This window comes from Amblyomma maculatum, chromosome 3 (assembly GCF_055883805.1).
Source record: "Amblyomma maculatum isolate TAMU_Amacu chromosome 3, ASM5588380v1, whole genome shotgun sequence".
Classification (NCBI taxonomy): Eukaryota; Metazoa; Arthropoda; class Arachnida; order Ixodida; family Ixodidae; genus Amblyomma; species Amblyomma maculatum.
Genome location: NC_139346.1, coordinates 172,992,858 through 173,019,986, shown reverse-complemented (window position 1 = coordinate 173,019,986; position 27,129 = coordinate 172,992,858). Strand labels below are relative to the sequence as shown.

General features: G+C 43.2%; 1 long non-coding RNA gene across 1 annotated transcript in view; it reads left to right on the top strand.

Moving 5' to 3' along the window:
* LOC146196964 (uncharacterized) overlaps nucleotides 1–27,129 on the top strand; it is a 31,606-nt gene that overhangs the window by 3,909 nt on the left and 568 nt on the right. The window contains exons 2-3 of the long non-coding RNA XR_014705710.1: nucleotides 26,315–26,374; nucleotides 26,947–27,036. This is a non-coding gene — a long non-coding RNA (uncharacterized LOC146196964). The remainder of the gene's footprint in view (nucleotides 1–26,314; nucleotides 26,375–26,946; nucleotides 27,037–27,129) is intronic.

Below are 27,129 nucleotides of genomic sequence, written 5' to 3'. Positions count from 1 at the left end.
AGTCGATTTCATTTTTAGTCTCTCCGTTAGGACTTTTCCATGTCCATTTCCGGTTCTTCCGTTTGCTGAAGAAGGTATTCATGATTCGTAAGTTATTGCGCTCTGCAAACTCAACTAGTAACTCCCCCCTGCTATTCCTAGAACCAATGCCATAGTCACCTACTGCCTTGTCTCCTGCCTGTTTTTTCCCTACCTTGGCATTGAAATCGCCCATTAGTACAGTATACTGCGTCTTTACTTTTCGCATTGCCGATTCTACATCTTCATAGAAGCTTTCAACTGCCTGGTCATCATAACTACATGTAGGTGCATAGACCTGTACAACCTTCAGTTTATACCGCTTATTAAGCCTAATTACGATGCCTGCAACCCTCTCATTCATACTATAGAATTCATCTATATTACCCGCTATATACTTATTGACAAGGAAACCTACTCCTAGTTGTCGCCTCTCTGGTAAGCCTCGATAACACAGTACATGCCCATCCTTCAGTACAGTATATGCCTCATTCGGCCTCCTAACCTCGCTAAGCCCTATGACATCCCATTTCATGCCCTCTAGTTCCTCTAACAGCACTGCTAAGCTAGCTTCACTAGCTAGTGTTCTAGCATTAAACGTTGCCAGGGTCAGTTTCCAATGGCGGCCTGTCCAGCGGAGCCAGGCTTTCTTAGCACCCCCTGCTGCGTCACAGGTCTGACCGCCGCCGCGGTCAGTTGTTCCGCAGCCGCTGGTGACTGAGGGCCGGGGTTTTATGGAGCTTATGGAAGTCTTAGTAACATACAGCAACAAGAGAAGGACACTCCCGCAGGCTCCTGCGTCACACGTTTACTTTAAGCGCACCTAGTGGAGCCAACGAAGCGCACCAGTCTGCTTGGAGGCGGTCGCGTATTAGCCAGATCACGGGGTGCCAAGTATGCGCAACGCCACCTGGCTCGAGTGTCCACACTTGGTGTGTACGTTACCCTTTGGTGGATCTCTGCAAGGGGGTGGTTGCTGTTTTTGCCGATAATTTTTGCCGGAGCAGGCTAGACGTTCAGCAGCGATTTTTCACTCTCTGACTCTGGCCTGTTCTGTCGTATTCTCCCCGGCTGCGACCGTCAAATGGCTGACAATATTCTACACCCTCTCTAAAGGCATAAAATCACACGCCATATAAGATTGCTGCTTACTTTCGCGTCCAAATGAATATATCTTTGGTGGAGGATTGCACAGGACAGTTTACACTCGCAGCCGGGCCGCAGGAACCAGCAACTGAAACCCCAGAGCCACCGCTTGGCTCGTGATACGCACAACGTGGAAGCGCTGGACTAGTCGATGACAGTACCGAAATCATTCGGCCGTGATACACGGTGATCGAACGACCCGAAATATGTGGTGAGACTCCAGCCAGCACAGGGCTGCTGAAAGCGATGAAGCGCCTCGTGGGCCAGATGCATTTGCTGTGCATGAAATTGGTTCCCTTCATAAGGAAGGAAAAAATTAGGGAGTTGTGGTAACGTCCCATTTTTTGAAGCCGGACGTAAGGGCTCCGCCTCGCCCTCTCACCAATGCGTCTGCGGCGTTTACATGGTTTCACCACCTTTGCGCATGAGCATTTGCATTTTGAGTGGCACCGGCCCGCCTCCAACTGTCGCGGGCTTTCAAACTTGCTTACACAAAGACATGCTGAATGAACTAAATTCGTAAAACTGAAGCCCCAACATCCACTGTAGGCCTCCAATATCTTGCGCCATCCGTGGAACGCAAAGTCCGGTAAGAATTGAAATCTCTAACTCTGCGAGGTTGGCTCTGCCATAAACACTGTCGATATGGCTGATGCAAATGTAGCCTGAGACAAACCACACGAAGTAATCCCAGTAGCCCCTCCGAAAGCCCGCGCATCTGCCACAAGGTTTGCTACGCAGGTCAAATTACGAGGGCCTCTTCTAACCTTTCCATCCTAACATAACATATTTGGCACCATACATGGGTCCCCTGTCATCGTCTAGCAACTCTTCTAATAATTAGGCCACCACTGCATTCGTCAGGTACTGAATCTTATTGTGCCTATTTCCCTTCGCAGTTCTCCTTTGCAGCAATACCATGCTCATTCATATGATGTCCACCCAAGCAGCGCACCATCATTGGACTGATGGTCAGTTGTTGGAAAACAGTGGCATCAATATGGGACCCCCATTGGCTCTCGGGGACGATGGTCCATTGCTGGACCATTGTTGAAGCCAATATTGATCCATCGTACAACAAGACGTACATGTATACGTCAGTTTCAATGTTATATTCCGAGAATTACGAAAAAGCTTGTATTTCATCGCCTCTCCTAAACTAAATGACGTTAGGTCACCTGCATTCTAACCCTAGTCACCGCATACATGTCGACTAATTGGATAAGTTAATTGAATCCGTTGCTTAGGGTATCTGGTAATACGCACCAGGTCTGTTTTGATAAAGGTTAAATCCTATTTCATCTCTTCAAATTGTGCGCAACTAACTGCCCTACTGATGGCGGTTGAGTTCATTAGTCAAGAACCTGCACATTACTGGACAGTTTCCACAGAATCTAAAGCAGCCCTTCATGGCCTGCAAGCTGCACTACACCGAGGGTAGCATCAACATATTGGTGGCGTGATTTGCAAAATTTACCACGGGGCATATCGAAAGTGCATTATATTGTTTACCAGAGGCTGGAAGGCCACTGCTATATTAAAGGATATCATCGGGCGAACGAGGCTGCCCGTTCTGTCCACAACTGCGGACTTCCAGTCAGAATATCTGTATCAAGAGCCAACGCCGACTCTTGACTTCTCTTCTTGACACTGGAGCTCACACTTTCGGATTCGAATACCGAAGAGTTTGCAACTGCAGCCTCAGGACATAAGAACCTGGTCTCCAATTTTGTATTCTCTATAAGATGTCGCATCGCGAAGTTAGATTTCTCTGTCTGTTGAGGCTCGTTATGGCTTTCACGAGAAAATATACCCCCCGGATTGGAATAGCCTAACGCCCTGCTTGCGAAAGTTGTGACTGCGAGGAGGCAGTCGAACTCTCCTGTGTGAGTGCCCCTCTCACATTCACTTCGTAGGGCTCTGGAACACCTTGGTCCTCGTCCTTTAACAGCGGATGAGATGTTCTGTCCGTGGCTACAGCAGTCGACTGCCCTCAAAGTCTGTAATGCACTGTTTTGTTACTTGAGAGCTACTGGCTAGAGTGACAAATTGTGAATCTGTTCCTCGTTTATTCTTTCATCCCTCTTTACATCTTCCCTAATGCAGGGTAGCCAAACGGGAATCTTATCGGTTAATATCCCTGTCATCACTTCTCTTCTCTATCTACCGAAAACGAAGCTCTCAAGGTGGGAAAGAACGAGCGCATAAATGCAGCCCTTCCCAGCACAACCCATTCTGTCAAGTACAGGAGCCATGATGTGCAAGGAATGATGGAGGCTGACTAATTTGTAATACGGTTATATGTCGGAATTCTGATGTTACCATTTCTAAACAGCTTGAGCACTTTTATCATGCGAGGAAGGCGGCAAAACGACAGTTAAAATCTTGAAAGGCAAAGAAAACCTGCAATTGGCCGTGCTACGTAGAGGCCGCAAGTTCCTTTCCGGCATCCTGCGATGTCAGTGCACGTTAAAGAACCCCAGTTGGTCGAAACTGCCGGAGTCCTCCACTACGGCGTCTCTCATAGCCTGAGTTGCTTTGGGACGTTAAACCCCACAAACCACAAACCACCTTTCCGGTATGTTGATTTTCGAGCTAAGTTTTGTGCTTACAAACTTTCCTTCTGATGTTCGTCCTGCGCCCACGTCATGTGATTAGGACTGGCATATTTGAAATCAGAGGAGAGCTTTTTCACAAATAGCAATGAGCTATAGGCCAGCTTAGTGAGGATTAGCGGTTATACTGATTTATATGGCGCAGTTAAAAACGCCTGAAAAAAAATTACGTTCGAAAATAATTCCTTAGAATTCGTCCCGAATTTCTAGAAATGTTTCCTTACTGTGAATCGTGCTCCCTGCATATATGTTCAATGCTTAGCTTCGGTGTCCTGCAGGTTGTGTGTGGTGACAGCTGGTCGGCGCCATCCGCTAGAGCCAATCTGAAACCCGTGGTGGTTGAAGGTGCGTCCTCGGCGTGAAAATCCCAGAGTTGATACCACAAAGAGCCCGCTAACAAATGCATGTTTAGTGCGGTGAACCTCTCAGGTCCTCGCAAGACGTGTGATATGAAGTTTGAAGGAAAGGTGTCAGTGGTATTGTTTATTAGTATAAGCTTTCAGGGAGCTATAGGCGTGAGTCCAGAACTTTCAGCACGCTTGGGGGATGAACTGTGGAGGCATCAGAGTACAGGTGTCCGTCACATTTCCGGTACAGCTGAAAGTTATGTTGAAATCATGGTCCTGCGACACCACCTCGTTCAAGCTGAAGAACAAGCAAACAAGTACATGTACACCGATACAAATATAATATCTCTTTGTGAAGTTGCTGCCAGATTTGGCAAGCCTTATAAGTTTGAATAAGCCTTCTCAAGATTGAGGTTAGTCGCTGAACTTCTCACTGTACACGAGTCCCGAATCTGGTTAAAACGTGGTTGTGCGACAAAGGTATTTGCCCACTTTTCAAGCTTTAAAAAACTGCATGAAAAGTTTCTTTTGAAGGTAAATACGCTTTCTAAATGTAAATAAAGATTTTACTGACACTCAAAGATATTCTGATACTGCATAAACCATCGAAGTATGGGTAATATGCGACACTTCATTTCCAATTTGAGGCGACCTACAAGCTCACGGAAGAATGTTAACGCCATGCATGAACAACTAGAGATACACCTTCCAGAGACACAACCGAAACAAAAATCTAGGGTCTCAAAGCTGACACATGGCAACATCAGAGTTAGGTAAACTTCCGTCGATAGTTGACATAAATCATTTAGAAGTCTTCGTTTTTATATATAAAACCCGTAACTTTTAGCTGTAGTGGTAGGACAGAATCCTTTTACTCATTCTGGACCGCCACAACTATTCGGAGCAGCGCTCAAGAAAATATCTTATTATCTGCCCCTCCGGTAAGGTGATGTGGTACTTAAACTTGCATCAGATGTCGATACCCGTGGTGTTCATTTGACAACGTTTACGCAAATTGCTCCGAGGTCTCGAGGAGTGTACTTTATGGCAGCTCGTGGCGTTCAAGTCAGCATTTGCCTAGGCTGCCAGACATTTGGTGGGTCAACAGGCCTGGACAGCTGCTCGAGCAAAGAGCACATAAAGGACATTTTGTAAAGCATATGGTTTCATCACTCAAATAATCTTGATCAAATCCGCTTGATTGCTTAATTAACCACGCATTCTAATGACGGAAAGCAGCATGTTTCTGAAGACCTCATGCAGCATGTGAGTGGACATTTCGATTTCGCTTACTTTTGCGCACATTTGAAATACGTCCAAATTAAACACGACCACCAATGATATGCGCTGTCTTTCCGATAGTTTACAGCGAATGACTGACGCACTGTAAAAAAGTACACTGAGCGCTTTTTTTTTTTTTGTGGCTCTCGAGCGCACAGCTAAGCAAAGGTTGCATCCCGACGACACATGAAGTTTGCCTTGGCCTACATATTCAAAATTAATGCCTGTAATGTATCGCTTCCTTTGCACATTCCGAGCTTTTCGTAACGCAACGTATTGGCCAAAATAATTTTATTGTCATTACGAAGTAAAAACTTTATATCTAGTGACTACATCTAATATTAAATTAGCAGCCTTTCCATTCGCTCTTTCTCTTTTCCTTAAGTGGTATAAACCAGCTGCATCGTATTTTCACCAAGGACCAAACCGTTCGGACTGCTGTCTTGATGTTTGACTAACCGCCTGGCTCACTCTGACTTCACCATGTGTGGTATCCGCCAGCCCTGAAAGTTCGCCTTTTCGCTTTCATGCTGCTTCGCGCTAGGTTAGCACTTCGCCCTGCTGGCGAGTATAACGCGCACTTTATAACAAAATAACACAGTACTCTGACACACTTTATGTGTCAGAGTACTGTGCTACGCAGAGCAAGAATTCGCTTTCTTCGCTTACTTTCCAGGAAGAAGAGGCCATAAATTCTTCACTGAATGCATTCTGTCAGTCGTTACGTACTTGACCGCTCTCACCTTTAGGTATGCACTACTAGATGCAGTAACGAAGAAATTGGGACAAACATTATTGTGCCTGAATTTTTGTGTATACACTCATGCGTAGTAAGAGTGATCCAGCCATGCTCTAAGAAGGCAAGGGTAGGGCGTGTTCACTGTGAATGTTTTAAATATCGGACAGAACTGCGAAGTAAAAGTAGCAGATGACAGCGTTTATGAGTGGAAATGACACCACGAAGTGGAGAAAAAATCAACGTCATAAACTAGCATCCCTGTGAATTCGCGTCTCATATAACATACTTTAGTGTTGGGAGCATACATTAAAGCTACTGTCATCGATATGCACTAAAGCTCTAAATTGCCGACAGAACTAACCATCAGAAAATAAGAAAGATAGTTGGCGTACCTGTTTGGGAAATATTCTTCAGGGAGGTAGAAGTCAGCCCTAGACTGGACTTTATTCTCATTTACGCTATACGGGCAGTAGAGCTGCAACAGAAATCCATTTCATTCAACTTTTAGTATATTTTGGCAGCATTGTTGAGCGGTATCGGGGCGAGGCACATTAATCGGCTGAAAGCAATCGCAGAAGCACTCATAAGGTCACCTCCACCGACCAAGAAAATTGTCGGTGTTGCTTGTGCTGTCACTCTTATTGTCTAGGCTGTTTCGCGAGGTCACAACTACGTGGCCTCGCGAGGGTAATTAAACACTTAGTACCGTACCGCGGCCCCAACAGGTGGGTCTCCCGACGGGTTTTGCAATTTTGCTAGCCAACACACAGAGTGACGGTGCCTATGAGTGAGCAATAACTGACCATGATATTTCGTAGAGGTTTCAAACTGAAGAAAAAGCTATCGGAGCGGATTGGTACCGGCCGGGTACGAACTAGCCACTGAGCCACCGCTATGGGTGCTTTCGCTCTTTATAACCGGTTTAAGATGGGTACACATCCACCATTTGACGGACGGTTTTAAAATGGTATCGGATTGGGGTCAAAACCGTGAATTACGAGGTCATTACGGTACATCAATGCTGTGCAACAACACGAGGACCTTGCATCACTTCGCTGCGAGATAAAGAATGCTGCAGTATCGGAGCTGATCGCGAAGGCCATGGTTGAACATTTGCCATTTGTCGCGACGGCTCCCACATGGCACCATATGTACAGCTAACACTGCAGCGCACCAGACCCGTGTCCACAGAGAGTTTGCAAGGTGTATATACCCTTCAAAAAACAGCAACTGCGCCGAGTTAAAACAAGTGAGAAGAAAAAAATCCCATGCTTTCGCACTGTAGTCGGTTTAGTAAAGATAACCCCTGTAAATTTTTGTTTCCCTTTTTTCTTCCAATTAACGCCCTTCCGTAAAACTTATATCATCTCCAGTGTATGCATACGAGAGATGATGTAGCATGACCGCTGCAAGTTGTCGACTATGCACTCTTGTGGTACGAAAAGAATTTTTGGTAGCACTAGGGGCTCGTATCACTTAACACCCTGACTTTTCCCATCCAATGGGAAGGTGCCATTGGTTGGGGGCGTTTCTCGCCATGCTTAGCTGGGTGTCGCTTGCACGAAGTTCGTTCTGAAGTCTCTTGATTTCTGAACCAATGATCTGTTTTTTTTTGTTTTTTTCGCAAGAAGAATTTTCTGTTTGTGTACAGCGCCAGTGACTTAAAGGCTATCCATATCCCTGCCCGCAGAGAAGTTTAGCTTTTTATATCTGAGCGACTTTAACCTAACGTACGTTTGGCTTCTGAAAGATGGTGTCCGTTGGCGAAGAAGTTTCAGGCATGCCCACTTATCAACGCCTCGTCTATAGTGCTTCGTAAAATGAAATTGAAACAGACATTAAAATTAACATGCATTCAATGCTTAAGATTGTATGCACTCACACTTCCGAATCCGGTAAAGAATATTTTGTCCTCGGTGTCAAACTCTTTTCCTGGGAGAAGGAAAGAATTGGTGTAGTTTCTTTTACTTTCCTTCATGGCCTAATATGTTGAGGAAAGAATAAAATACATTACTCTGGCCATGGTGTTTTTGCAAACAACAAGTTAGATTCAATTCTCTGTAGACCGCTGTTTGCAAATCAAAGATGCATGTTTAGTTAACGAGGATTGTGTATATCAGATCACTCGGTCATTATTTTATTTAGGCTAATGATACCGCCAAAACACCCCACTCCATTCCCACAAAAAGTTTCATCATCACATCTCCATCCAGAAATTTTGGTCAAGCACCTATTTTTAACAAAATAAAATGTCTACTAGCGCATTTTACTGCCTAGTGTAAGAACGCACGATAAGAATAAATAGGTTGGGAGAACCGCAAATATATATCTGAAAAAAATATTCAATCCTCCAACACAATTCCTTATGATCCTTTATGACTTGCCATATAACAGCCATAAACAGAGTCATTATTTGAAAGCCGGAATAATACTAATACACATTCTTTATATATATATATATATATATATATATATATATATATATATATATATATATATATATATATATATATATATATATAAAATATAAATAAAAAGCATCCTTCAAACGCAAATAATGTATAATCGAACATTTCTACAAGAATTATCATTGTCAGAGGAGAGCTTAGCACCATACAATTCCTGCCACAGAAAGCAATCCAATGTTATAACAGCTCGCACTAATTGTCTCTTGGAAAAATTGTTCACCCTATGAACAATTCTGAATTATTAGAGCAACGTTCTAGGGGGCACTTTGGATCACGTACTGAACTGCGATGAGGCAAAAGCCTCATTTGCGAGGTGGTCTGAAGCCCTCCACTGCGGCACCTCTTTCTCTCTGTTTTCACTGCCACCTTCGCGATGACGCGATAGCGTAAGCTACCAGCCAACATATATAGTTCCGCTTTAACCGAGCCGTATGAACGTGCCTGCGTGGCCTAGGGATAACGTGAATACAAAGGTCTTGGCAGGCTGAATGTGATATCACTTTCCCATATGAAAGGAGAGACCCAAGTTGGCAGCTCCCGCCAAATGTGATATCAGGTAGCCCTACGTCCAGTTAGTGCTCGGCCATGTCAGCTGCCAACCAAAGAATTACGGACGATCACGATCGCGAGCATTAACCGTTAAAGGCTCTCGCCTTACTGGTATTGACCTAATCCAGAAACACGAAATACTCCAGCGCCATACGCACTCCTACCAAAACTTTCTCATGTATGCGTATGGTATGCGTTGATTTTTATTATTGCTTGGATACTTGTTGTCTCACCCCAAGCTACGTTAAATTTTCAGATGTACAACATTATCCACTTCTAGTTATAACTAGGTCACAGCTTTCAAAGCGTCATCGCATACCACCTGGCCGTGAAATAAACCTAACTGGCAGGCTATGTGAAGCAGCACGTCCGGCTCCCTCTGGGCTTGCATCACTTTGCATTGATATGCACCTGCGTCGGACGCAATGTTGCTTTGAAAGCAGTGACCGTGTTATAGCTAGAAGTGGATGACCCTGTATATCTAAATATGTGTACGTGGTTTAGAGTTGTAAATACTTCATAGTGAGTGCTTCTTTCTTTCGCATGTTTTTTTTTCTTTTTTTTTAACGTCGGTTAAACCGCATTCTCAAACAACGAAGTTTAATCATTTGGATATATTGCTCTGTGATTGGCGTTATAGGAGCCGCAACGGTAATTCACTCTCACGCAAGCCTCCTTGGATTCCCTAGTCCTACGTCACGCTCTTCTAAGCGTCCTTTACCCGTAATAATGCCATGCTCGCCGTCGCTAGCACTGAAACACGTATACGCCACTCACGCAACCTTCAAGCAACCAACAATTGGACTGCCGAATAAGATATCCACTCATGACGAAGCAGCATTGGCAACTGATTTGTCTCGCTTTCTGCAATTATAAGTGAAAAAACAATGGTTTTATGCGGCGACTACACGAGAGCCGCAAAGTTTTCTCAGAGAAGTCGGTGCGTATGGACGTCTGTGGGGTCAGCCATGGTTGTGGCCAGCATGCGAGCCCTGGGCTCTTATTTAAAGAGCCAAGCACGGCGTTGGAACCCCCGAAGAAGTGCGGCGTAAGCTTAACGCACCGCCGATACTTCATAAGTCTGGCAGTGAGCACCTGCAGACTTGCGCTTGCTGCGATCGGACCTTGCCACTACAGAGCTAAGTAACCGCTTTCATCGATGTTTTGATCTTTTTGTTTGTTGATTTGTGAATACGTTTACGACCAAGTAGCTTGGTGTATGGTGTTATTTTTAATCGGCTTACATCACTGAAACCCTTCCGTTCCTTGTTTTATCAACGGCTTTGTTCGTATCATTAGTTGTGCCCTCGTACTTCCAGCACTCGTTTAATCCAGTCCTCATTGGTGTTTCTCAACAGCAAAATATTGAACTCATGGAAGACAGCGAAAGTGATCCTCATACCGAAAACAGGCAAACCACAAATCTAGAACAACTTACACCAATTGCTCTCAACTCCTGTGTGGAGTAGCTAATGGAGGTAGTAGTGTTAAACAGGCTGACAAACCAGGTAACAAACGAGCTTCTATGGGTCGCCCCCGTATGACCTCACAACGTGTAACGTTGGTATCAACACATGGTTCTATGTTGCTGCTCAAAGATCACATTCTGGTTTCCAAGACTCTGGCTAAAAACGTGAAAATCATTATAGCGTTGAATTCAACATTTTGAGTCAACGTATGGTATACGAAGCTGTGCAAGCGGGCCTGAACGCAGTCAATCTGGGTAAAAGGTTTACAACTGCGTTAAAAAACTTCCTCTCAAACCGACGCGGAAAACCTAAGTGCAGACACGGTGGAGTTGGGTAGAAGTAGTAGCAGTACAAATACCGCTGCTGTTAACCTAGCCTTAATATATTAAGATAGATACCACTAAAAGACTAAGACTAAAGGCTAAGAGAGAAACAAAACCTACATCACAACATGTGTGCAGATGACATTACGCTATGGAGGAATAAAGGAAGCGACAGAGAGGTAGAAGAAAAGTTTAAAAGAAGGTGCCAATTCACCGTAATAAAAAAGTCTTTCTGGCCTGCTCACCACCGAAATAAATCCAAGCTCCTCAAAATTATTTCCAATGGTTGGAAAAGGTTGTCAATGCAAATTCTCACTCGATGTAGGCAATCTTGAAATCCTGACGGTCTTTACGCTCAAAGAAGTCAGGATTTTGATAATCAGGCTACTAAACCTTAGGAGAAACACTATACTTCATATGCATATTTGTAAGCTTCTTGTAGTAAATTTGTAATATGAATAGCATGTACTACATTAATATGCTTATAATCAGCTTGTATCGCTAAAACACTTGTGTTCATACTCGTATTAACGGTTTCGCTTGCATCCTTAGGCGTATCCTATAGTCTCTCCCCGCGAGTTGATTAACTGAAGTTACTTTGTTTTCGGCTCATAAATGCTGCTGTTATAGGTGCTTGCAGTAAAGTGTTTGTCTCTAAATCTGGCTGCGCTTTGTGCCTCCAGTTAATCGTTAATTAGGCGCCGCTCCTATTGCCAGTCAGCAGTCTTAATCCCTATTCTGAATCTTATGTATGTTTTTTTTTTTTTTTGCTCTATCGCTTTAAATTACGGAATTTGTAGCGGCGAGACGGCTGACTCAGTTATTTATAATTTTAGCACCAACTGACCCCAGTTAGACAACAATGTCTTAAGAAAGTACCACTTGTTAGAACGCACAATTTCTGAATTTGGTTTAGAATTTCACGAAGGGAGCCCCGACTACTTGCTCCACACAAATCACGTTGGAAGCGCCTGTCATTTGTGCTATGATCGTCAACCCTTTTGATACAAGAAGCGTCCCCGGTGGCTCACAGTCGCAGCCCAAGTCAGAGCCCCATAAAAACAAGGATAATACAGTCTTTGTCAGACGTTTAGAGCCCAGAGGGTTTGCTTCTCAGCCGCACTCAGTGGCTCTTATTGCGGTTCAAGTGTTCCAAATCTTCTGAAGGTAAGGAGATTTTTTTTGTCCTACCCTCTCCAATGGGAAATATTTCCACGAATGCTAAAGGCGCGCCACTACTCAGCCAAGAAGTAGACCTCCTGGGCTGTAAACTTTCGACAATGACTGTATTCTTCATGTCTTGGGCTATGACTGCACCTGAAATTGTTGCTTTTTTTTCTCAACTATATTACACTGCACTACATAGAAAGGCCCATTGTTCATGACATATCGGTGGGTGTATGCGTGACGTGACACTTATTCGTTGCTCCGGCATCGTAACGGAGTTTGAGGTCACAGAGCAGGCCTCAGCTGTCCAGCGCTGTTGCTTGCAGCGCTATCAAATATTTTGAAAGATAGCGGTTCTGTCAAATGACGCAGATGGTTCGGGTGTCGTTCGGATTCCACCAGCCGCATGTGTTTTACTTTTTCTTCTTTCTAATCGATTGCCTCCATATTACATTACTGCATTGATCACCCCCGCCCCCCCTCTTGAAGAAAAAATAGAAAAAACATATCCCCTATGCTTTCCTTCTTGGTTTTAGTGGCTGTTGGGCCCCTTTGTATGTAGACAATGGGTAGAGTTCGCAAATATTCTATGCCTTTTAAACCCTACTAAAGCCCTCATTCTGTCTGAGATCGAGCTGCGCCTTCATTGTAGACGAAAACATAAATGCATCTGCTGTTGTGGCACCGCGGCGACTGCCCAAAGCGCACTCTCGATTTCATGGCGTATAACTATCTTATTTACGTCTATGTTTCCCAAATTTCCCCCATGGTTTAAGGTAAAAGGTGTCTCAATAGGTATTTTAGTATTCGGGGAGGTGTTTCAAGAGGCATGCCTTCTGCCTCAAAACTTGCTAAAGAGTTTTGCTGCACTTTTTGTCACTTGTACAAACCTTTACAATCTCCCTTGATACTGTTTGTTATAACCACTCAGCGGATCCTTCGTGCTTCGCTATTTCAGAGTTCGCTTGGAATCGATGCATTCAATTTCTACGTCTTGTAGCGGGATTGCGATTGGGCACATTTCGTCTTATCAAAATACCACATGCGCAGCGCGACACTGCAAATGTTGGTTAATGAAGAAGCGGCTGAGTGACCACCTAATATGGTTTCCCCATGTTGCAGTGATGATGAATAAAAGGTTGTATGATGCAAGAGGTGGACTCTTGATAACGTGTCACATAGTGTACGATCTTATATAATTATCATTGCGAAACCGTTAATAGGCTATTTTGGCGAGGTCAAATCATGGAAGCAAAAAGTCAACGCAATAAGAAGCCGAGACTGCATATGCGAAATATGTTGCAACAAGAAAACGTTAATGTAGTATGTCGTAACGAGAAACAATTTAGTGTTGTGTAGTTGTATGTCGTAATGAGAATCCATTTGTGTGGTGTAGTATTCTTTCGTAACGTAACACACTATAGTGGGGCGCAGTAGTACGTCCCAAGAAGAAAAATTACTGATATGTAAATGAGTGAAAATAAAATCAGTTATAAGAAATTAACAGTTATAAATAATTATTAGTGATAAGGAAATTAGCGGTAAGAAAATCAGCGATTAGAAAACTAATGGTAAGAAAATTACTAATTAGAAAATTAGAGAGAAAAAATTAGGGATAAGGTACTTACTAGAAAAAATCAGTGATAAGGAAACTAGTGATGAGTAAAGTAGGGGCAAGGAAGTTAGTGATAATGAAAATAAAAAATTAGTAGGAAAACAGTCATACATTTTATGACAAAGAAATTAGTGATGGGTGCAGTAGTGGCAAGGAAGTTAGTGATAACGAAAATATTGATAAAAAAATTAGTGACAAGGATGCTTTCGCATTTCTCCAAAGCAGGTTACTGCAGTGAAAAAATCAGTGGTAGGAAACTAATGGTTAGAAAGTTACTGATTAGAAAATTAGTGAAAAGAAAATTTGGGGTACGGTACTTAGTGAAAAAAAAGTCAGTGACAAGGAAATTAGCGAGGAGGAAACCAGTGATAAGAAATTTTGTGATAACGAAATTAGTGATAAGTAAAGTAGTGGCATGGAAGTTAGGGATAAGAAAAATAATTATAAGAAAATTACTGACAAGAATGCTTTCGCATTTCTCCAAAGCGGATTACTGCAGTCATCTAAATTTTTTTTTCGGTCCTACATCGGAATATTGAAACTGTTTAGTCTGTCAGCATTTGTGATGCTGCAATGGAAATTGTAAAAATCAGTCTATATTAAAGGCACGTTTGTCATAATTCATAGCAAATCATTGATTAAAATTCTCGCGTAGTTACCTTTAATATGTAGGGTGAGTTGGAATTTGTGCAGCATGTTATGGTGAATTTACTCTGAGAAGCTCATTTTATGTTACGTATGCTAAATGGAAGTGGCGAGAGTCGCGCCTTACGCATACTTACCTTGTAGGATACTCGGACGTCAAGATAGTCATATAGTCGTTCCAACTTTGTACTTTCGCACTAATAAGAAAGAATAATAAAAAAAAATATGTGAAAGCATTGTTTATTGTCGTTATTCAGCACGAGGTAAAGGGTGCGCTCATGTGGCAACATTTCGATAAACAGGAGAGCAACCAAACCTTTAACTAGAAAATTAGCTGAAGACCAAATGTTGGTTGAAATTAAAAACAAAACATGGCATTCTGCGTAGCCTAGCTAGCCAGCATTTGGAGCGCTCAAAAAAGTAAAGTAGGGAACTCGAGAGTGATTCAAACAATGCTTCCATAAATGGTAAAATTATTGAGGTGTTCTCTCAAAACAGAGATCATGTCTCCAATTTAAATTTGCCACCCTGCTATTGTCGATTCTTGTCACTGCAATACAGAAGGCGCTCTAAATTTCATAATCACATTCGCGTTTAAATTTCACTGAACTTGACTGGTACTTGAGCTTTCCACTTACATCTAACCTGTGTTGTTAGGCTTAAGATCCCATGATTTTGTTTCTACAGGCGATAATATATTTACATAAATGCCTATTTTACACGAATGCTATCAGTTTACATTGGAAGAGAATCTATTTAATTTCATTGCATTCTGGTTCATTTGGCTTCTACTCTGGTTTCTAGAAGTAGCTTTTCTCACTATATTCAATTTATTTATATTCTTTCCGTATATCGATAAAGGGGCGCAAGACATAAGGTTTCATGAAACAATTGCTGACAATGATGATACCGTCATGAAGACATGATGTGCATGATATGCATCACGATTTCATGATCCACATCAGAGCGCACGACGCCTGCAGTGTAACAACTCTAACATCTCGCTGTGAGCATCTGGCATACCGGTTATGTTGTTCAGCTCGTCACAACAGTAATTTCACACACGTAGGTTACAAGGAAGAGGGAAGAGACACAACGAGCGCTTACTTCAACTTCTTAACTCCTGGAAGGAACGTACACATAGCAAAAAGAAATGTATGTACAAAAAGAAAAACAAGAAATGCAGAATATAAAAACACGTACGCGCAAACAATAAACGTGCAAACTTAAAAGTCAAAACAACCTGAAAAACCTAAAACACAACACAGAATGCATGGCGCGAACTGGCACTCACGTTTATCTTTTAGATTTATTTTTTGTCTGTACATATTTATACGGTTCTGTTTTTACGTTTTTATTTTTTTTCTGCATATTTTGTTTTGCTATGCGTATGCTGCCTTCTGAAGTCATGAATTAGTACTCCTTCCTGGATTTAGGAAGTTGATGTGAGTGCCCGTTGTGTCTCTTTTCCCTTTTTGTCCGTGTTGCTGCCCTCCTTTAACCGCTGCATTCCTTCAACCAATCCAGATTTCTTCCTTAAATATTGTAACATATTTATAAACATAGATTCAGAGACGCTGCAAGCTTCTGACAACGATAACATTTGATTTTTTGTTTACATTTCAATTAAAAGAATTTCAAACAAACCTTCTAAGTAAATCTCTTTGACGGAAAGCTTTTGGAATAATAATTGCAGAACAATGAGGTGGCTAAAAATAGAAGGCTCACTTGATAACAACACAAAGAATGTATCATCGTTGCTCGATAGAGACACGCGTTTACAAATTAAACTCATTTATTACTCTCAGGCGCTCTATGTCCAATGAAGCTCATCCTTGCAATTGTATTGCAATAGAGAGAATGCTAAGCTCCACAAAATGTTTCTAAAGCTAAACCTCTAAGCACGTAGGTCGAGATAAAATACAAGAATTCTTGAAACCAATAGCCCAACTGCAGCCAATCTTCAGTTCGTGGATCTTGACAACTAAGTGCCCCCGCGTCATCGCTGAAGGTAGCCCCTGCGCGGTTGGAAGAGTATAATCTCCACATAAAGGCCTACTCCTTGCTGCTGGTTTTATGTGTGCTTTCAAAATTTATTTCTTGGCGTTGTCAACAAGAATCAAAACGTGCTAATCTGCTCGTGACGAAACAATGAGGCCTTCTAACATAACAATAGGCCGACATCACTTTATACTAAATACAATAGTGCGCTGGGACCTGGGCTAACAAACTACGCTTCCCAGTAAAATTTAAGCACACGACCTGCGCAGTCATGTAAAATCAAATAACATGAAATAGATATCACTTACAAATAGGCTCAAATAATTTAAATTGGGGATATTTACATTTTTTGATGGAAAACACGGATATAACAAAATTATAGAAAGTGCGAAAGGAGTAGTTTCTCAATGAGCATAAAATCGAGAGAGCTTTCCTCTGTGTCCCTCCATGCTCGAGAGTGGAGGCTCGAGTACATTAAGCGTAATTAGCGCCTAAATCAGATTAAGCATCTACTACTGCAAGGAAGACAAAGAACACAAAGCACTGTGGCATCGCCATCACCATCGCTTGTCTCCGGCGCCCATCTCTCGCGCTGAAGCAGCGCCCTGCGACCGGTAATTCTGCCCTGCTGTGTCCGACCTACTGGCAGCGTTCGCCGTCGGACAAATGCATTAAATCCTCTTTTCACTATTAATGATTATGATAGTAATAATAGAGCGCAATACGTGCCTGGACACAGCCTTTTGGAAAAATGACCATGTCATGCCGGTGGAGTGACACTGCTTGGTGAGATTAGCTTCGCACCAATATATTGTACAGATTATTTATGTTTGCCCCAGTGAATATTTGTTCAAGGCTCATTGGACGGTCGTAAAGTTGTCTTTTACATATATATCAAAGGATACGCAATCATTTCACAAACAAGTGAAAGTGACCAGCACCACACAATCAATACTAAACGAGAGTAGAAAACTGGGCAAGTTGGTAAGTATTCATCTTTTTGTGGCACCACAGGGACGAGGACAGATACGGAGAAAGACAGACCAAGTGCTCCCCATTTGGACAGACCAGAGCACTTGGTCTGTCTTTCTCCGTGTCTGTCCTCGTCCCTGTGGTGCCACAACAAGATGAATCAATAGTAGGTACATTTAACTGATTTAGTAGTAAGTCCATAGCGAAAAGTAGTCAAAAATCGGCACTTACCCCCAGATCACTGCATTCTTCAGTACTATTCAGACAAGATGACCTCCTGCAGAACTCCGTTGTTGTATCGTTATCCCAAAAATCCTTATTAAACGTTTTAAAGTGCTCGTATCGATCTGGATGCAGTAATAGAGCTTTAAAATTTTTAACGCTTAGTGCAGCCACGGAAAATGTATTTACATATTTGTATACCCTATGGCAGGATTTTGAAATAAGTCTCATTTTTGTTCTAAAAGATTGAATGAAGAAATCACATCACTTCATTCTTGAACAAAGGAGCTTGTCAGTGGAAACAATTATTCTTGTTGCGCTGGTAAAAAGTTTAGACCGAAATGAGTAATCCTGAACAAGGCTGCTTCGTCAAGTGCCAAGGCGAACTAATTCTCTGTCGACCTTTCTGCCGCAGTGCTGCCTAAATGGCATTCCTCTAGCCTATTTTCAGGTTTCTTGTCGGACGAATTCAGTACTTTGAAGTCGTCCATTTCTTAAACAGATTCATTGCAAGCTCCTTCACACAAAAGTAACATATGAGCTAACGAATACAGTTTGGATAGTTTATAGAGTAGGATCGTTTGTAATGCAGCGATGCTGTAGAGGTAGACCATTCGGCTAACGGGCAAAGGAACCGTGGCTCGAATCGCGGTGCCGCGCATTTCTATATTAGATTTTAAAAAACGCATGTGTAGACGAATTGCACAAAACAAGTCTGGTGTGCCGCCTGATCCCGGTGACCACCTGCTGAAGCACACTCAATCACCTGAACTGGATTTGGCTAACCTGGTGTAGTGACTAGCCCCAACTTCTTATAATTATAAGTTCATCCCCGGTAGTTAGTCCGCAGCGGCTGCGGCGCAGTTGAGATGGCACTTGTCAGATCTGTGGATCATCGGAGCATGCTAAGCATCTCTGGCTCCGCACAAGCCGCCAATGGAAACTGAACCTGGCAATGTTTAGCCCTAGAAATTTATGGCGTAAGTCTAGTAGAGGAAGTTCAGTTCAGTTCAGTTGTTCAGTCGTGTCCGACTCTTCGTGACCCTATGGACGATGTCACGCCACGCTTTCCGGTCTCACTATCTTCTTAACATCACATAACTTCATCTGCAGTGCCTCGAGGATGCCATCTGACCATCGCGTTCGCTGCCTACCCCTTCTCCGGCGACCCTCAACCTTTCTCAACATTAAATCTTTCTCCAGCGACTCCTCTCTTCTCATCAGATGACCAAATGAGCTGAGCTTTAACTTTAGAATTTGACCCTCCAATGAGCAGTCAGGGTTTATGGTCAACAATATCGACTGATTTGATCTTCTGGCAGTCCAAGGAACTCTCAAGAGTCTTCGCCAGCATCACAATTAAAACGCGTCAATTCTTCGGCGGTCAGCCTTTTTCACAGTCACTCTCGCATCCATACATCACAACTGGAAAGAACATAGCACGAGTTATGCGGATCTTGGTTGGCATTCTAATGTCTCTGCTCTTTACTAGGCGGTCAAGGCTAACCATTGCTCTCTTTCCCAGAAGCAGGCGTCTCCTAATTTCATGGCTGCAGTCTCCTTCCGAGGTAATCTTGGAGCCGAAGAAGAGAAAATCTGTCACAGCTTGCACTTCTTGTCCATTGATGCTCCAGGACTTGATAGGGCAAGACGCCATAATCTTTGTCTTTTTAATGTTCAGTTTAAGCCCAAACTTCTCACTCTCTTGTACGCGCATCAGAAGTCTCTTGAGTTTCACTTCACTTTATGCCATTAAAGTGGTATCATCCGCATATCTAAGGTTGTTGATACGTTTTCCAGCAATCTTCACTCCAGCTGAAGACTCGTCCAGACCGGCCTTCCTCATGATGCACTCTGCATATAGGTTAAATAGGCAGGGCGACAGTATGCAGCCTTGCCTCACTCCTTTTTCAATCGGAAACCAATCAGTAAGACCATGCCCAGTTCTGACTGTGGCCTCAAGTCCTTCATACAGGTTCCTGAGGAGACAGATGAGGTGAATTGGAACTCCCATCTCTTGGAGAGCTTGCCACAACCTGCTGTGATCTGCGCAGTCAAACGCTTTCGCATAATCAATAAAGCAGAAGTAGATGGGTTTCTGGAACTCTCTTGTTTTTTCCATGATCCAGCGAAGGTTGGCAATTTGGTCTCTAGTTCCTCTGCCCTTGCGAAACCCAGCTTGCACGTCCGGAAGCTCCCGATCCACATACTGCTGCAGCCTTGCTTGGAGGATTTTCAACATCACCTTGCTAGCATGCGAAATAAGCGCGATCGTGCGATAGTTGAAACAATCTTTGGCACTGCCTTTCTTTGGAATGGGGATGTAAACTGACCTCCTCCAATCCTGTGGCCACTGCAGGGTTGTCCAAATCTTCTGACATAATGTATGCAGAATGTTAACAGCGTCATGGTTGAGGTTTTGAAGCAATTCAGCTGGAATGCCATCAATTCCGCTAGCTTTGTTCTTAGCAAGGCTGACTAAGGCCCATTCAACTTCACTCTTCAGGATGCCCGGCTCGAGATCAGTAATCACAACCGTCTTATGTTGGGTTTGCACGTTCGGGTCCTTCTTGTACAGTTCTTCTGTGTATTCCTGCCACCTCTTCTTTACCTCTGAGGCTTCAGTGAGGTCCTTGCCTCGTTTGTCCTTTATCACGCCCAGCTTAGCCCAGAAGCTTCCTTTGATATCTTTGTCTTATACAGAGCTCTTGTGTTCCGTAATTGGCTGTTGTCCTCAACTGCTTGGCACTGTATGTTCAGGAAGGCATTCTTATCTCTTCTTGCTATTTTCTGAAAATCCGCATTGAGAACCTCGTATCTTTCTCTTTCCCCCATAACTTTTGCCATCCTCCTTTCCTTAGCTATTTGCAAAGCCTCTTCAGATAACCAGTTTGCTTTCTTGCATTTATTTTGTTTTGGAACTACCTTAGTAGCAACTTCTTGTATTATATCACGAACATCAGTCCACATCTCTTCGGGCTCTCTGTCTTCTAGATCTAATTCTTGAAATCGATTCCTCACTTCCACAGCATATTCTAATGGAATTTGATCCAGATCATACCTGAAAGGCCTTCTAGTTTTCTGCGTTTTCCTCAATCGAAGCTTAATTTTGGCAACAAGAAGCTGATGATCGGTGCCACAATCGACCCCAGGCCTTGTTTTTACGGCTTGTATAGCGCTTCTCCATCTCTGCCGGCAAAGAATATAATCGATCTGATTCCTGTACAGACCGTCCGGTGAAGTCCATGTGTACAGGCGCTCTTGTGCTGTTGAAAATGAGTATTCGCTATGGTCAGGTTGTTTTCTCGACAAAACTCTACTAGCCTCTGCCCAGCTTCATTTGGCTCGCCAAGACCGAACATGCCTATAATTCCGGATATTTATTCACTCCCGACCTTAACATCCCAGTCTCCTATGAGAAAAACGACGTCTGATCATGGGGTGCGGTCTAAAAGGCATTGTAGGTCCGCATAAAATCTCTCAACGCCAGCTTCTTCAGCAGTAGTGGTCGGTGCATAGACTTGGATAACTGTTATGTTGAAAGGGTGACCTTGGATCCGAAGTGAAATCATTCGGTCGTTTTTGGGGTTGTACCCTAGCACTGCTTTGCCCATTCTTCTGTTTACTATGAGAGCGACCCCATTCCGTCTCTTGGATACGTGCCCACAATAAAAGGCATAATGGTCGCCGGAGTTAAATTCTCCCATTCCGGTCCACTTGAGCTCGCTGATACCCAAGATATCAATGTTCAATCTGTCCATTTCTCGCTTGACGTCAAGCGAGAAATGGACAGCGAGCAAGCGTCAAGCGAGTAGAGGAAGTAGGGAGCGTTAAATGGGATTTCATAGAGCTTAGTTATATTAGGAGCCGAACTGAGGCATATACTACACTAAAAGGCGGGAAAGTTCTATGTGCTATCGCGGGTCATCAGAGAGACGAGGGTATAGGACTCCGAGTCAATGAGCATGCAGCCGGAAAAATATACAGGGGAATTGTACAACATTAACAATAGGGCGCCAGACATTGTAATTAAGCCTAATAAGCTGTATTGGGAGCGAGGACATACCTTGACGTCATCTCTCGGCAGCCCCGCGTGACCCGCGTGACACGCTAAGTGGAATAACGCGCGTTTAACTGCTGCTGTGCGATCGTTTCCTGTGCAGTTTAGTGACCCCGCTAATGCTGAACTCACAGTTATTTATTTAAACATCGGTTTCGGCCAGCATTGTTGTTGCCATTATGGGAGCAAATTAAGCTTCCACACAACCAGTCAGAAGTAAGCTGCCAGTGAACCTTAGTTATAACAATTTTTTGCAAGAGGAAGCAGAGCTGCCAGGTTATTGACTTGATTGATTGATTGATTGGCTATTTGAAGGCTGAGCGCCTTCAAATAGCGCCGACGGAAGCGGTGCCGTTCACCTGCGGCCTTAAACATAACAGACCAGACAAGTTAGAGTGTGGGGAAGACGTGGTTTAATTTTTATAGCAAGTGTCAAGAAATGCATTCTACGCAACGAATTCTCGCACACTAACTACCGTCAATGTCAATCTTGGTTCGGGTGCGAATTTTGTTTGCCCCACGCAGAGTACCTTTACGGACGCATACCTCAGCATATCACAGTATGTAATTCTCTATTCTCCATTTATTTACGTGCTCTGACATTTTAAATTGCATCAGCACTGCAGACGCTGCCTGAGAATACTCCTCTTGCATACCACTGCCTGTGACTGCAGAACTGATTTTGAGATCACTTCAGTGAAATTCCGTGTCAACGCCTCCATTCAGAAGAATGAGACCTGCTTTTCGCACGAACCTTCCGTGTTCTTGGAGCGTACAGCTCTGTGATGGCAGCATCTTTTCCACCTTACCAGCAGTATAGGTCTTCGCTAGCTTTACAAGTGATAAGCGCAGATAAAAACGCGCACGCCGTTCCCGCTACTCCCCAAACTATTTAGCACGAATTCCATGGACGAAACCTTGCTCGCTGAAATACCTGCTGCACACATGAGAATGACTACTAGCTTCATTACCCGTTAAAATCTTGAATACAGCAGATTTCGTAAGCCTATTTTTCGGGTAGCAATGGCAGCTTGCGCCGGGCTCTGTCGCGTACGTCCATTTACAGAGCAATAACAGACCGCGGCAACAGCTTAAATAAACTTAAAAACCTCAGCAGCGATGCAAGGTCAAAAAGGGAAATGCTGGCACTCGTTATCAAGCAAAACTGCAGAAAAAAAACACAACTACATATTAGCTTTTCAAATGCGAAAATTCAATCGAGCATCTTCTCCAGCAGCAAGAGGGGTCACGTGATCCCACTTGCTCCCCTAGGTCGACGGTAGCGCCGTTCCCAACAGGGGTGGCGCTCTCTCCCAATAGTTGGGCTGATGGTGATGATGATTATGATGTAGAGGAGACTCGACCAATGAAAATACCGAACAAAAACTCACCATCAAATCTGTCTATTGCATTAGTCATCAACTGCGCAAAAACAGTTCCGAGCGTTCCAAAATTAAGGGATCTGCAAATACAAGAAATCACATAATTATGCATAATTTTGGTCGAAGCCTTGAATAAGGAACACTTACCTTGTAATACCGGGCTTTCTGTAGTGGGGCGGTCATTGTTGTTTACGCTGCTTGGCGCGGCGTGCCTCCGCGAGAGACAACCGCCGCGAAGGATTGCGCTCGCCATTCATTTTGAAGCAGGCCGAATTCGTTCGGCTCATCAAACGAGTCATAAGGTTCAAGCACGCGACACATCCTCTTTGTTGACGTCGCACAAATATTGATTGTAGGCAAGCACAAAGAAAAGTAATTTTAAGACCGGTGAGGTGACAGAATGAGCTCACCAGTCACGGAAAATATAACATGTGGAAGCACGGAAGAGACTGCCATTGCCAGAGAACCCTTCCTACTGCGGTGTGACACAGCAGTGCGCGGATTCCCATCGGCCATCTGTGTCTGCGCAGGCAACACACAGTGAGGCCGAGGCAGCGTCATCTGCGCCCTCCGTGAAGACAGCTAGCACTGCTCCACCACATTCAAAGCAGGCTGCGTGGACCTCCAGGTCAGCCGACCTAGGGCCTCCACCCATGAGCGAGGTCTAAAACAGATAAACATATGTGCCTTCTGCTCAGTTGCAACTTCTTCACCTCCGCTGATTAAGCGGCAAAGCTCCCTTGAGAGAAAAAAAAGGGAGAAAATCCCCAAACCGGTCCAAAGGACCTACAATATTAGGCTTTTAACCCTATCCCCAAATAACATTTACTTATGGCGTTTCTAGTTCAATGGAACTGTCGTGGACGTTTAAACAAATACATCCATATAACATACATTTAAAATGTATTCTCGATGGTACCACTGTGTCCCCAGTAAACTAACTTACGAAAACAGAAAAAAAAAAACATTCCTAAAAAGTTCCAGGGTTTCTCTGCGACCGAAACAACTCAAGCAGGCTGTCTGGAGGCGCTGCTATCGTGGTCCAAGGCAGTGTCGCAACTAAAAAAATTAACCTTAAAACCTCATACAAAGCATTTGCGGTCACAGAGCTCTATTTTAAAACAATAACAACATGCTCCATATACATTGAACCTCACCTAACTGCCACACTTCAGGATTTCAAAACACGTTTAATACAACTACTCGAGCCATCTCTTTTAATTGTGGATTTTAATCCTGACTGCAATTTATCGGTGAAGTGAGCAAACGGACGTCAGAGGCCGGAGTTTAGAATATTTTATTCTGTGCAACAATGTCTGCCTGTTGAATACAGTAAAACATACGTTTCCCGTAATGCCTGTTTGTTGACCAAGTGTTTTTATCGTTTTTAAAAGGCTGTTCTTGGCAACCCTTATGAGAGCGATCATCCTCCTGTTCTTACCAGTTTATCACCACCACCAAGAATCCTAACAAAACCGTGGCGTTGGAAGCTGGATTTGACCGACTGGGTGCTCTTCCGCGAAATGACTGCCCTAGAAAAATCTCTTCCGAAAATGTTGATGGAATATGAAATGAAATACTCACAGCATGTAATACTGCCGCTGCTCACCTAGCCATCCCCGTAATTCGGGAGTGGTAAGACACAATCGTAAAGCTTGGTACATGCAAGAATGTAGAAAAGCATCAAAGGAACAAAGTAAAGCATGGAGAATTTATGCCGCTACCCAACAGTTGAAAATATTGCAAAATTCAAGAAGGCGAAAGCTAAGCGCGGTATATCGGCCGCACGGCTGAAAAACAATAACGACAGAACTATGTGTCTTCCACCAACAACTCGGTCAGATCCAAAAACATGTGGGAGAAAGGTTACAAATAGGATGGAAAATACTCCCCTTTACAATTCCACTTTGGCAACTCCTGGCACACAAACAATTACAGAGGAAACAGCAGATGCACTGGGGAGCGTTTTACTGCAGGTTTCAGTTCGACACAATATACACATCCTTTTAAAGTACAAATCAACAGCTGAAAAACAATAACTTATAAAGACTGGTAGCGCAAACCAACCTCTTAACCCTTTAATCACACTAGAAGAAATAGAGTACCATTAGCCGGCAAACACACTGCACCAGGGTCAGATGATGTTCACTACGAAATGTTAGCTCATTTATCTGAAACCTTTTTACACGCATTGTTGAAACTCTTTAAATATCCGGGAAAATTCTTGAGACCTGGAAGAAAACCATAATAGTGCCACTTTTGAAGCCTAGGGAGTCGCCAAACTCCCCAGGCAGCTTTAGTCCAGTAGTTTCGAGGAGTTGTCTTGCAAAATGTATTTCGAATATAAGATTGGTGTTTGCTCTCTAATCACAAAAACTGCTTGACATTCACCAGTGCTGTTTCTAGAAAACATGTTCCACTTCTGATCATCTTGTCCACCTCAAAGGTATAGTTTGAGAAGCGTTTATAAGTAAGCAACACTGCCTTGCTGTCCTTTTTGAACTCGAAAAAGCCTGTGATACTACGTGGAGGTTCGGAATCCTGCATGATTTAGGAGAGCGTGGCTGACCCGGCAGAATGCTAAAATGTCTGAGAACTTTCTGCGTGGCCGGTAATTTCAAGTACGTCTTGGCTCTACTCTTCTAAATAATTCACGTGAGAAAATGGTGTGCCTCAGGGGTCCATGATAAGTACTACACTTCTATACTAAAAATGAGCTCTATAGCAAACATAATACCGAAGTCCATTATGTACTCTGTTTACGTAGAGAACTTGCAAATTGCTTTCCCATCATCTAACATATCAACGTGTGAAAGACAGATTCAGCTGACGGTAAGTAAGCTGGCATCACGAGCTGATAGCAAAGGTTTCATATCTTCCGCACAAAAATATGTAGCTGTTCTCTTTTCTCTTAGACGAGGGCTGCATACAGACCCCACCATCTGCCTTAATCAAATCACACTACCAGCAAAACATGAACACAAATTTCTACGTTTAGCCTTTGGCAGGAAGCTCTCTTTCCGTTCTCGTATAAACACGCCTAAAACAGCTGCGAAATCTCTCAAAGTTCTTTGACGCAAACACTGGGTGTCTGACCGGACTGCCTTTTACACATCTACCCTTCTGTCGTTCGCTCTTGCCTATATTATGGGTGCATAGTATACGGGTTAGCAAGACCTTCATATCTGAAGCGCTTCGACCCTGTAAATAATTCAGATGTGCGTCTTTTTAACGCATTTGTTGCCTGAGCTATAAAGTGAGTGATGTAATATTTGTGTATGCTTACCTTTTTCAGGTGAAGCAGTCCGAGAGAACAAAGATCAAGTATGTTGTACAGATGAGTGTATTAGAGTTGGTAAGTCATCGTGATGCGCCATGTATAAAGTTAAAGTTGCTGTTAGGCCCCGCAGTGCAGCGTTATTAAAAACAATATTTCATGCAACGTAACATGCACCTCTTTTGTCAATATAAATGAAATAAGCTTTTCACTTTTTTTCACCTTTTGTAAAGTTTGGTCTGCTCGTTCTGCAAGGTATTCCAGGATATCTTGAAAAGACTTTTATGGGCAACACTATTTTAATGTGTGTGTTTTAATCAGCCTTCTTCCAAAGTAACTAATAATGGTATTCCAAAACAGCTAACGAGATTAAATCCCAAATGGGAGTATGTGGACCCTGCGAAGACTTTTATGGCTATGTTTGTGCAAAGTGGTCCGGAAGCAGAGAGCTGAAGCAAGCCGACCTGACTACTCACCTACAGATCTTGTAGGTGAGTAGTCACAGTTGTTTGTAAAACATTTCATAACCAAGTTGCCGTGGGTAGGTTGCAATGCGTATGTACAAAGCTTTAATCACAGTACTTCTAAGATAATCAACGGATCTGTTTTTGGTTCACTGTTAATTTTGCGATAAATATTTTTTGATGCAGCGCTTTTGGACTGTGCTCCTGATCCATCCGAAGAATCATTCAACGCCACAGATAAACTGATCAAGGCTTACAAATCATGCACCATGAAAGGTGAGTATTTAGGACGAAAGGGAGGATTTCTCATTTCTGCGGTAAGCAGCTTTGATCTCCAGGATATTTTAGCTAAGCGTGACCAGGGTCAAA